Below are 12,932 nucleotides of genomic sequence, written 5' to 3' on the forward strand. Positions count from 1 at the left end.
GGTGAAGGACAGGGAAGCCTAGGGTGCTGTAGTCTATGAGGTCACAAAAAGTCAACTTAGCAACTGAACAAGGTGTAGTAGAAAGAAAGTAACCCTTGGATTCAGATATATCTCAGAGCAAATCCATTCTCTCTACTTACTGGTATCACTCGGGACAAATCAAATAATTCCTAAGAAGGTGGGTTTCTTAATGTGCAAAGTGCTGATCAGTGCTATAACAGGAAAAGTACAAGAAGCAATGAGACCTAGACCCATGGACCAGGAGTGACTAACTGAACTAGGAAACTTCAAAGGAGGAATTCCAGAAAGGAAGTCATATAAACAAATTCAAGAAGGATGAGTAGGGGTTATGAAGCAAAAGAAAAAGAAAATAGTAAATATTTTGCAATCTATACAGTCTCTGTCACAACTGTTTCATTCTGTGTTGTAGTGCAAAATCAGCCATCAATTCAGTTCAGTTGCTCAGTCATGTCTGACTCTTTGCGACCCCATGAACCACAGCACACCAGGCCTCTCTGTCTATCACCAGCTCTCCAGGTTTACCCAAACTCATGTCCATTGAGTCAGTGATGCCATCTAACCATCTCATCCTCTGTTGTCCCCATCTCCTCCTGCCTTCAATCTTTCCTAATATCAGGGTCTTTTCCAATGAATCAGCTCTTCGCATCAGGTGGTCAAAATATTGGAGTTTCAGCTTCAACATCAGTCCTTCCAATGAACACCCAGGACTGATCTCCTTTAAGATGGACTATTTGCATCTCCTTGCAGTCCAAGGGACTCTCAAGAGTCTTCTCCAACACCACAGTTCAAAAGCGTCAATTCTTCTGTGCTCAGCTTTCTTTATAGTCCAACTCTCACATCCATACATGACTACTAGGAAAACCATAGCCTTGACTAGATGGACCTTTATGGACAAAGTAATGTTTCTGCTTTTAGATAATATGAAATTGATGGGCATTGTTCTTGTTTGTTTAGTCACTAAGTTGTGCCCGAGTCTTTGCGACTCCATGTACTGTAGCCTAACAGGCTCCTCTGTTCATGAGATTTCCCAGGAAAGAATACTGGAGTGGGTTGCCATTTCCTTTTCAAGAGTGGATGGGCAGGTTCTGCTTAAACACAACTTTATTACAAAAACAAACAGCAGGCAGTATTTGGTCCACAGGCTATTGTTTGCTGATCCTCAGTATAAAGAATACAAGAGGAAGTCAAGCATAGAGATTGAAAAATATTTGAAGGACGTTTAGTTAATTATTAAATTCACTCATTTAGCACATCTCCAAGTAATGCGTTCTATGTACTAGGAACTTCCCTAGATCCTCAGGACACAAAGGACAGAGTTCCTCTTCTGGTGATACTATAATACAGTGAATCAGAACTCTATATAACTGAGAATAGCCTTAATAATAAGCTTTGTAAGCTAAAAATCCTGAAATGCATATAAATCACCATCATTGTGATAATTCAATTTCATATTCAATATGATTATTTTGAGGGCTTTTTTAACACAATATCAAGCACATATTTACTGACCACTTGAATAGAAAGACTTAAGTTGCTGAAAGTTCCAGGAAAACAAATCTAGTGCAGAATTTAAGACACACACCAAAAACACTGTTAGTTCTATAAGTGATCTCATCTGGCACTCACAATAGCTTTTCAAGGTGGTTCTTCTTGGTCCCATTTTACAGATGCAAAAATGTGGCCTAAAGAAATTTCATCTCTTCCTGGATTCTAGTGAGTTGAGATTTAGACTCTAGAGATGGTTGTCTTGTCCTACCTCCAAACTGCCTATTTGGAGAAAAACATGGACAAAGCAGCAAGGAGCTGGACGCTAGAGTTTCATGGCAGGGGAGTAAGCAGAGAAGTTAAGATAAGTCTGTCAGAGGCCCACAGAGAACTCATGCTAGTCCTGGGAACTGAAATCAAGCATCCTAATTGCCACTTCCTGCTTCTAATCACTTTCCCAAGAGAGCTGCCCCAGCGACTCCTGAGTGGAAGGAAGGCTGAGAGAATCTTTTAAATCCCAGCCCTTGTTATAAATTTAGACTTCAGGAGAGGAAAAGAAGAAGAAGAAAAAAAAAATGTTGGCTTAAGAAAGTAAAGTTTCCCATTCATCAGATCAAGGACAGTGGACAGAGGAAAAGAACATAAATTTGGTCACTTTGCCTGCTGGCCCCAAGGCAGGGGAGCCCTAGTTTTCCCTGAAAGCTCAGCCACCCAACTTGGAGCAAATGCAGTCATGCCCAGAATTACGTAGCAACACAAGGCAGGCTTCTGTTTCTCCCTAATGAGTTGATTATATCCTGTCAGAAGAATCATAAGGCCATCAAATGTCAAGTCAATTTTCTCAAACATATTATTTTCATAGCAGCTGGGTCTGACTAAACTCTTGAAACAGAGCATCCTATTGTTACACTTTACTGGGAATGTTAAAGTGAAACTCAATTAAAAAAGAAAGAAAAAATCCTCACAGGACATATGATCCTGATTCATGCAAGTTTACAGTTCAGTATTTAGAGGCCGGTTTTATTAAGATGATTCGGTCACTTAGTTCATAATTAACAGATCATGACAGAGGAAATAAACGTGGGATGTGTTATCTGCCCATAAAAGCCATTTGCTCAGAAGGCAGGTGGGATGTGTCTTCAGCTACTGACTTGACTTATGAAGAGTTTGAAGGAGAAACTTGGAATTTTCAAAGTACTGAGTTCTGATCCTTATATTACCAACACATGATCCTGAATGAATCTAGTTTATCACAATCTCGAAAGACACAGGCAGGATACTGAGATAAAATCTGGACTTGAGTCACACAACTAGAGCTTCAACTACTTATGTGCTGAATGGCCTTAAGTGAATTTATGAAATGAACACAGTAATAACTACATTAGAGCTGCTGAAGTAATTTTAAAAAATACATGGCACACTGATACAGAATATTCAATTAATGGTAGCAATGAAAATGATGGTAGCAAGGATAATAATGACAAGTAGAAAAAGATAAGGAATTTGGTAAAACATGCATCCAGGGCCAGTCAGAGAGAGGGAGAAAGCTATGAAATGTGGAACTAAATCAATAACACAGCCTCCAATTTACATTGACCAATATTTGCGTTGGACAAGTTTCTCATTGTATAACATCAAACATCACCATTAGGGACACGTCTCCCTCCACCTAAATCCAACTATCAGCACCAGATTCTGTTGTAGATTTTCTATTTGGTTTTCACTTATTTTAATTTTTTGTACAATTTGCTGATGTGGCAGGCAGAATTCTGAAATGGCCCAGGAGACTTCTGGACCCTGGCATATTCATACTTCTTATTTAGTCACTCAAACACTAATATAGGTACTGCTGTGAAAGGGTTTTACAGAGGTAATTAAGATCCCACATCAACTGACTTTATGACAAAGAAAAAATAAACTTTCACTTGCTAAGGGGGAAAGGGGGAGAGGAATAAATTAGGAGACTTGAATTGACATATGCATACTACTACACCATGCCTGATTCATGTGAATGTATGGCAAAAACCACCACAATATTGTAAAGTAATTAGCCTCCAATTAGAAAAAAGAAAAAACAGATAACTAATAGGGCCTACTGTAGAGCACAGGAAACTCTACTCAATACTGTAACGACCTACATCGGAAAAGAATCTTACCAAGAATGGGTATATGTATATGTATAACTGATTCACTTTGCTGCACACCTGAAAATAATGCAACTTTGTAAATCAACTATACTGTAATAAAATTTAAAAAAAAATAACAGAGTATGAGGGTGGGCCTGACCCAAAAACACTCTCTGCTTTAGAAGCAGAGAGTTTTCTCTGGCTGGCAGTAGAAAAGAAAGTCAGCAATTCAACCATGTACATAATCGGCCACATCATTACAAGCCTGCAAGGCAGGGGATCTGGGTTCAATCCCTGGGTTGGAAAGATCCCCCTGGAGAAGGAAAATGGCAACCCACGCCAGTGTTCTTGCCTGGAAAATCCCATGGACTAGGAGGAGCCTGGCGGGCTACAGTCCATAGGGTCACAAAGAGTCAGACACAACTGAGTGACTTTCACTCTCACTTTACTGACTTGCATGTGGAAAGGGCTAGCTGGCAAAGAATGCAAAAGGCTTTTAGAAGCTGAGAGCTGACAGCCATCAAGGAAACAGGAACCTGAGTTCTACAATTATTAAGAATTGAATTCTGCCAACAAGAACGACATTGAAAGAGAGATGTTTTCCTAGAGCATGAAGATGAAAATTCAATTCAACTGACATCTTAATTTCTACCTTGCAGTACCCTGGGCAGAGAACCCAGACAGGTCATGTTGGACTGCTGACCTAGAGAACTATGAGCTAATTAATGGGTATTATGTTAAGTCCACTGATTTTGTGGTAATTTGTCACACAGCAATACAAGACTAATATAAGTGGTTTGACTTCTCAAAGTCAGAAGTTATTCTAAGTTCTCTGGCCTCTGAACAAGACTTGTTTATTCATCCAAACTCAGATAAGGAAAGAGTGACAGTAATAACACTAATCACTCAAGTTAAACATGTAAGCACATGCGCTCTTTCTCTCAGGCTTCATCTTAAAATATCAGAATAATTGAGACAAAGTAATTTGCTGAAGCAATTCAGCAAATGCCCCCCAATTTCCTCTTTCTGGTAGACATGTCATAACTTCAATAAGTATTTATTGAATGATTACTGTATGCTGGGCTCTATGACTGACTGCAGGATGTAATCTTAGTAACAGAACCACAGATCTTCAAAGAGGTCATTGAACAGTAGGGGGAGCAGATAAGGGAAAGCCCAGTCCTAGAAATCAGGAAAGGCTTCCAAGGGCAAGCAATTGTTAAGCTGAAATCTGAAAGATTACTCACTCAAATAGATGTAAAGGGAAGCAAAGGTTTCCAGGAAGCAAGAGCACCATGTGCAGATTACCAAGAGTGATGGAAGCCAGAGTCCTCTGGAAGAAGCACACAGCACCCATCCAGGCTGAAACAGTCCAGCAGTGTGGTGGGGTGGGGGATGGAGTTGAAGAAGGTAGCAGAGACCATTGGTACAGTGAGATCCTCCTAAGAAATTTGGAATTCTTCCCGAAGTCAAGAATAACCCCTGAGGATTGATCAGCCTCGCTTAAACCAAAAATCACCTTGCTAGAGTTTACAGAACAGCTTGAAAGGGACCACTCAGCACTCAAGACAATATGCCATTGTGTCAATTCAAGTGAAGTTGACAAAGGATGGAGAAGGAAATGGCACCCCACTCCAGTACTCTTGCCTGGAAAATCCCAGGGACAGAGGAGCCTAGTAGGCTACAGTCCATGGGGTCACAAAGAGTCGTACAGGACTGAGCAACTTCACTTTCACTTTCACTTGACAAAGGATGGAGGTCTGAATTCAGGCAGTGCCAGGTGGATGTTAAAAACAGAGATTTGCAAATTATTGATTTTAGGTTTTTCAAGACTTGGTTAGACACAGGAGGAGAGGGAACATGAAGTGAGATATCTCGTTTGGGAAACAGGTTGGGTAGAAATGCCAATCAATGAGCAGAGTACCCTGGAGAAGATGATCATTCGCTTGGAGATGGGGTGGGGTGGGGGAGGAGGTGGAAGGTGATGGGTTTGGTTTGGGACATGCTGGATTTTAAGTATTCATGGGAAACTGAAAAGGATATACAGAGGAGGGAGCTGGTTTATTTGGTAGCACCAGGTGTGACTCTAGAACCTGGTTTACGGGGATTGTAAATGGCAAAACATGGATTCCCTATCAGCATCATATATTTCTTAATATTTTTTTTCTTAATTCTTCCTTCAGACAATCAAAGTTGTTTTAACTTCTAGAAAGCATGATTGATAAAAACTGAAATACCATGTGTGCTGCCATCACATTTAGTCCTCTCTTTTCCTTTAAGGTGGATGCAAGTACATTTTAAGTGTTGTGAATATAGAAGCATTCAGAAATCCAAAAGTCTGAGAAAGCACTGATCAATGTGTAGGACACAGTTTCCTTTTATTAAACCTAATTTTTTCATGGTGTTAATAAGGACACCTGTTACTCATATTTTGAAATTTAAATAGGGGAGATTAAAGATAAGTAGCAGAATCAAGTGCACTCTAGAAAACAAATGATCTCATTAAAGAAGTGCTCATTTGTGTCTGCCTTCTTATAAAAATAAAAGCAACATCATTCCACAGTGACTAGCAAAATAGGGACCAACAGGGAACATCTTCCATTAGAGAATCTCTAATTAAGTTTTATTTTACATAGTTACTTGCTGCTAAGTCACTTCAGTCGTGTCTGACTCTGTGCGACCCCACGGACGGCAGCCCACCAGGCTCCCCATTCCCTGGGATTCTCCAGGCAAGAACAGTGGAGTGGGTTGCCATTTCCTTCTTCAGTGCAGGAAAGTGAAAAGTGAAAATGAAGTCGCTCAGTTGTGTCTGACTCTTCGCGACCTCATGGACCGCAGCCTACCAGGGTCCTCCGTCCATGGGATTTTCCAGACAAGAGTACTGGAGTGGGGTGCCACTGCCTTCTCCTACACAGTTACTTACTGAACAAATATTATCATTTGAAGTGGTTAGTAAACAATGACAGGCGTAGTCAGAATATAATCGCGCTCTGATCGCGCCGCAAACCTTCAAGATGGCGCCAAAGAAAGACAAGAAGCCTAAGAAGTCAACCTGGAAGTTTAATGTGGATCTTACTCATCCAGTAGAAGAGGAATTTTTGATTCTGGAAATTTTGAACAGTTTCTGCAGGAAAAGGTTAAAGTGAATGGAAAGACTGGAAAACTTGGGAATGTCTTCACACTGCAAGCTTCAAGAATAAAATCATGGTCATTTCGAAGAAATGGTATTTGAAGTATCTTAACAAGAATTACCTTAAAAAGAACAATCTTCTTGATTGGCTTCATGTGGTTGTATGTGACAAGGAGACCTACAAGCTTTGTTACTTCCAGATTAGTCAGGATGAAGGTGAATCTGAGTCTAAGGACTAGATGAAGCCATCCTTTATAGGGCTTTGCTTGCTAATAAAACAAATTAATCATACAACAGAAAGAAACATCTTGAAATGGACCTTTAGCTAATCAGTGAATAAAAAACATTATTCTGTATGTTAAGCATTCATCTCTTTTATTTAAGTGTATGCAGTTTATATGGTGCTGGCTTTCCTTTATACTTTTTAAAATTTTTATTGGAGTATAGTTGATTTAGAATATTGTGTTAGTTTCAGGTGTATAGCAAAGTGAATGAGTTATTCATATATTCACTTGTTCTTTTGTCATACAATTACAGAGTATTGAGTTCTCTGAGCTATACACCTTTTTTTTACTTATCTGTTTTACGTATGCCAAGTCACTTCAATCATGTCTGACTCTTTGAGACCACATGGACTGTAGCCCGCCAGGCTTCTCTGTCCATGGGATTCTCCAGGCAAGAATACTGGAGTGGGTTGCCATTTCCTACTCTTTCATGTGTAGTAGTGTGTATATGTCAGTGTCAATGTCCCAATGTATCCCTCTCTCCTGTATCCCCTGGTAACCATAAGTTTTCTACATACAACTTCAGTTTTGTAAATAAGTTTTTATCTGCACTCCCTCCTTTAAATACTTTGTATAAGCAATGTTTATATACCTTATAGCTAGTGGAATTTCTTTCAGGATTTCTGTAATGTACTGATTTTACAGATGTCTTTAAGTTAAAGTATATAGAGAAAAAATGAAGCTCAATTTTGGGGATAACTATATAATAAAATATTTAAATTCTGTCAAAAGAAAAAAAGAATATCATTGGTGATAAAATCTTGAATACTAGAGTGAAATAGACTGGGGCTTGCATTTTAGTTATAATATTTATGAGATATGCAAACTTGGACGAATTATATGTTCTTTCTAGATAGTGGTTTTTCTCACCTCAGAATTAGAATACTAGAATTCATACAGCTGACATCAGCATTGTATGAAATAATACATGGAAAGATCTTTACTCATAGAAAGAACTTTTGAAAGTGGCACATTCACTTGATAAATATTGGCCACTTATCCTTTTTATCATCTTATATTAGTTCCCTTTATGAAGGGCTTCTGACATCTGTTATTATCCTCTTTAGTTACTATTCTATAATTCTATACCACCAAACTTATACACATGGAGATTAAACATTTGCAGTCCAAATAGAAAATAAAATAGAAAAAATATATAACAATTTTAATTGATCAGCCATATATTCCAAATAGTTCTTTTATATTTATCTTTATTTTTTTAATCTTTGCAAAACAACTCTAGGTGTGAAACTGGATTTTAAATAGAACTGATCCTTGTCTCTCAAGTCACACTGAACCACTCTCACATGATAGACATCCACACAAACCACCTTATGTATGTTTGTTTGTATGTTGTTGTTGTTCAGTTACCCAGTCGTGTCCAACTCTTTGTGACCCCAAGTCTCAGTGACCTCATGGACTGCAGCACATCAGGCTTCCCTGTCCTTCACCATCTCCCAGAGTTTGCTCAAACTCACGTCCATTGAGTTGGTGATGCCATCCAATCATCTCATGCTTTGTCATCCCCTTCACCTTTTGCCTTCAATCTTTCCCAGCATCAGGGTCTTTTCCAATGAACTGGCTCTTCACCAGAGAGCCAAAGTATTGGAGTTTCAACTTCAGCCCTTCCAGTGAATATTCAGGGTTAATTTCCTTTAGGACTGACTGGTTTGATCTTTTGCAGTCCAAGAAACTCTCAAGAGTCTTCTCCAAAACTACAGTTCAAAAAGCATCAATTCTTTGGTATTCAGCCTTCTTCATTGTCCAGTTCTCACATCCATACATGACTACTGGAAAAACCATAGTTTTGACTACATAGAACTTTGTCAGAAAAGTGATGCCTCTGCTTTTTAATATGCTCTCTAGGTTTGTCATAGCTTTTCATCCAAGGAGCAAGTGTCTTTTAATTTCATGGCTGCAGTCACTATCCACAGTGATTTTGGAGCTCAAGAAAATTAAGTCTGTCCCTGTTTCCACTGTTTTCCCATCTATTTTCCATGAAGTGATGGGACCACATGCCATGATCTTGGTTTTTTGAATGTTGAATTTTATGCCAGCTTTTTTCACTCTCCTCTTTCACCCTCATCAAGAGGCTCTTTAGGTCTTCTTCACTTTCTGCCATAGGGGTGGTATCATCTGCTTATCTGAGGTTATTGATATTTCTCCCAGCAATCTTGATTTCAGTTTCTGCTTCATCCAGCTCAGCATTTTACATGATATGCTCTACATATAAGTTAAATAAGCAGGGTGACAATACACAGCCTTGACATACCCCTTTCCCAATTTTGAACCAGTCTGTTGTTCCATGTCTTATTTTAACTGTTGCTTCTTGACCTGCATACAGGTTTCCCAGGAGGCAGGTAAGGTGGTCTGGTATTCCCATCTCTTTAAGAATTTTTCTCAGTTTGTCATATGTTTGTATGTGTGTGTGTACTATTTATATGTACTTTTTAAACTGGTAAACTTACCAACCATTTCACCTCTGAATCTCCAACACCTGTCCTTCGGCTTCAATGATGTCCATCATCTGTGTTGTCAATTACCTAACACATTTATCTGAAGCACAATAATCCAAGGTATTTACTACAGCTCTAAACTAACATACATAACTCTAAATATTACAATTTGTATAAAACCATGGTATAAAAATAGTCTTCAAGTCTTGAACAATGACAATTCTAGTATAGGTAACATTTATTGAGTGCTTTACCATAAGCTGGACACTGTGCTTTACATGCAAGTGTTTTTTTGTTTGTTTGTTTTTTAATTAATTAATTTTACTTTACAACATTGTATTGGTTTTGCCATAAATCGACTTGAATCCGCCATGGGTGTACATGTGTTCCCCATCCTGAATCCCCCTCCCAACTCCCTCCCCATCCCACCCTTCCGGGTCATCCCAGTGCAACAGCCCTGAGCATCCTGTATCATGCATCGAACCTGGACTGGTGATTCATTTCACATATGACAATTTACATGTTTCAATGCTATTCTCCCATATCATCCCACCCTCGCCCTCTTCCACAGAGTTCAAAAGACTGTTCTATACTGTTCTGTGACTCTTTTTCTGTCTTGCATATAGGGTTATCATTACCATCTTTCTAAATTCCATATATATGCGTTAGTATGCTGTATTGGTGTTTATCTTTCTCGCTAACTTCACTCTGTATAATGGGCTCCAGTTTCATCCACCTCATTAGAACTGACTCAAATGTATTCTTTTAATGGCTGAGTAATATTCCATTGTGTCTATGTACCACAGCTTTCTTCTCCATTCATCTGCTGATGGGCATCTAGGTTGCTTCCATGTCCTAGCTATTGTAAACAGTGCTGCGATGAACATTGGGGTACACGTGTCTCTTTCAGATCTGGTTTCCTTGGTGTGTATGCCCAGAAGTGGGATTGCTGGGTCATATGGCAGTTCTATTTCCAGTTTCTTAAGGAATCTCCACACTGTTCTCTGTAGTGGTTGTACTAGTTTGCATTCCCACCAGTGTAAGTGGGTTCCCTTTTCTCCACACCCTCTCCAGCATTTATTGCTTGTAGACTTTTGGATAGCAGTCATTCTGACTGGTGTGTAATGGTACCTCATTGTGGTTTTGATTTGCATTTCTCTGAAGTGTTTTACATGCATTTACTCCTTAATACCACTTTCTGAATTGAGCATCATTATTATTGCTTTCATGGTAAAATTGACATTTAGGGAAGCCAGGAGTCTTTTAAGTTGGAGACATTTATGGAGTCTCCAATACCAGGGCTCAAAAATTATTCTTCCTACCTCCAAAGCCTCTGCTCTGAAATTCACTTCATTTTATTGCCTTCCTTTCTCATCCTTAAATATGCATAATTTTATTAATAATTCAGTATCAACTTTATGGCTTGGAGTCCACTTCTATATTCACTGCGAAATTGATTGGCCATGTCAGATAAGCAAGAGCAAGAAGGAAAAGCAGAGATGGGGGGAAACCAATGGGATTAGAGGAAAAGACTTGAACTGGACCTGCAGGGTATTTTGGCAAACACTGTCCCATGTCTACCCTGTGCCCAGAACATCTATTTGCCCAAATAGCTTAGATTTTGTTCTGAATCATGATGTACTCATTCTGGGTGATTAACTGTTAGTGATTAGTAGCCAATCATTATCATCTTATGCTCTATTTTTCTTGCCACCAGTATAGCTATAGTTCAAATTTTAACTTGTGAAATGTAAGAAGCTTTCTGGGGGTTTGGGGAAAAAAAGACTTTTGTTTTCCTGATTTCAAAAACAAAGTCATGATCGTCTCTTCCCACCATCTTAAATTTGAAAATGATGTCTGGAGCTACAGTAACCACCTGAGCCCATTTGAGAAAAGTCAAGTAAATCATAATTGAACCTCAGCATAATGGAACCATTCAACCAGCACTGCCTTCAAGTTTCTTGTTACAGGAGACATCCACTATCAGTCAAATGTCCCATTACTTGGATTCAAAGACATTTGTCTCTGATAAAAAGATATAAGCTATGGATAAACACAGACAGAAGTATTAATATTATGGGACTTCAGAAGCAAACAAAAGCAAAGGATTTATGGTTATTTTACTGTTTGATGCCTTCTTCTGGTTGCTTTTCCTGCCATATTTAAATGGCTTTCCTACGTATGATGATATGTTCCTGGAGAGACAAAAGTTAGCTCTATAAATGACCCAATACCAGATATATTCAGCCTCATATTTTGAAGCTACAACTGTGCCACACAAAAAAACACATAGCTCCACACCTCAGAGCACTGAACGATGGCAGAGCCAACCAAAGACTTAGTGGAAAACTCACTCTGCTTCTTCATATGCATCTGATTCATTGCCCCTTGGTACCTCAGCAAGTAACAGACACAATAAAATTTCAGTGTAATAGACCCAGCTCATAAAGTTTCCATTTCTATCAGGACTTTTCCTAGCATAAAACTGGACACCCCAGCAGCACATTTGCTGTCTACAAGTGTTAAAACTGTGGTTAAAACTGAATATTAACAGCATTTCACACTTGTGCTGTCATCTGGATTATATAACAATGTGTGGATTTTATAAACAGCAACTGCTCGTTTTTGTGGTTGACTTTTTACTGGATGTGTCCAAGAGCCATGTGACTGTATGAGCTGGAAACAATGAGATCAAGCAGAAGTGAGCAGTGGCATTCCATGGCACAGGCAAAACCAAGTTCTTCAGGAACTTACAGAAGAGATGGCTACCAGAAAACTCCTCGCACTCCGAAACTGTGGTCAAAACACCACAAAAATCTAAACGTGCATTTTCTTGTAGATTGACTCAGCCATGTGAGAGCTTCTCACAGCTCTTCTACCACATCACTTTGTCCTAAAAATACTATTGGACTGTGATACTGAAAGAGTAGAGCGTGGTATTGTCTAAAGGTAAATCACTTTTAGAAGATACATGTCAAATAATAAAAGCACCCATTATGTTGAAAATCACTGTTGTAGGTGTTGATTCAGTTCAGTTGCTCAGTCATGTCCAACTCTTTGCAACCCCGTGGACTGCAGCACACCAGGCTTCCCTGTCCATCACCCACTCTCGGAGCTTGTTCAAGCTCATGTCCATCAAGTCAGTGATGCCATTCTCTGTCATCCCCTTCTCCTCCTGGCTTCAATATTTCCCAACATCAGGGTCTTTTCCAATGAGTCAGCTCTTCACATCAGGTGGCCAAAGTATTGGAGTATCAGCCTCAGCATCAGTCCTTCCAATGAATATTAGCACCGATTTCCTTTGGGATTGACTGGTTGGATCTCCTTGCAGTCCAATGGACTCTCAAGAGTCTTTTCCAACACCACAGTTCAAAAGCATCAATTCTTCAGCACTCAGCTTTCTTTATAGTCCAACCCTGAGGGCTTCCCT

The 12,932-nt window shown here is 39.3% G+C and overlaps 1 long non-coding RNA gene and 1 pseudogene across 1 annotated transcript in view; one reads left to right on the forward strand and one right to left on the reverse strand.

Moving 5' to 3' along the window:
* LOC122451016 overlaps nucleotides 1–12,932 on the reverse strand; it is a 228,564-nt gene that overhangs the window by 142,593 nt on the left and 73,039 nt on the right. The gene's annotated exons all lie outside the window — the stretch shown is intronic.
* Nucleotides 6,646–7,001, forward strand: LOC122451015 (annotated as a pseudogene).

Source organism: Cervus canadensis, chromosome 12, assembly GCF_019320065.1.
Source record: "Cervus canadensis isolate Bull #8, Minnesota chromosome 12, ASM1932006v1, whole genome shotgun sequence".
NCBI classification, from domain to species: domain Eukaryota; kingdom Metazoa; phylum Chordata; class Mammalia; order Artiodactyla; family Cervidae; genus Cervus; species Cervus canadensis.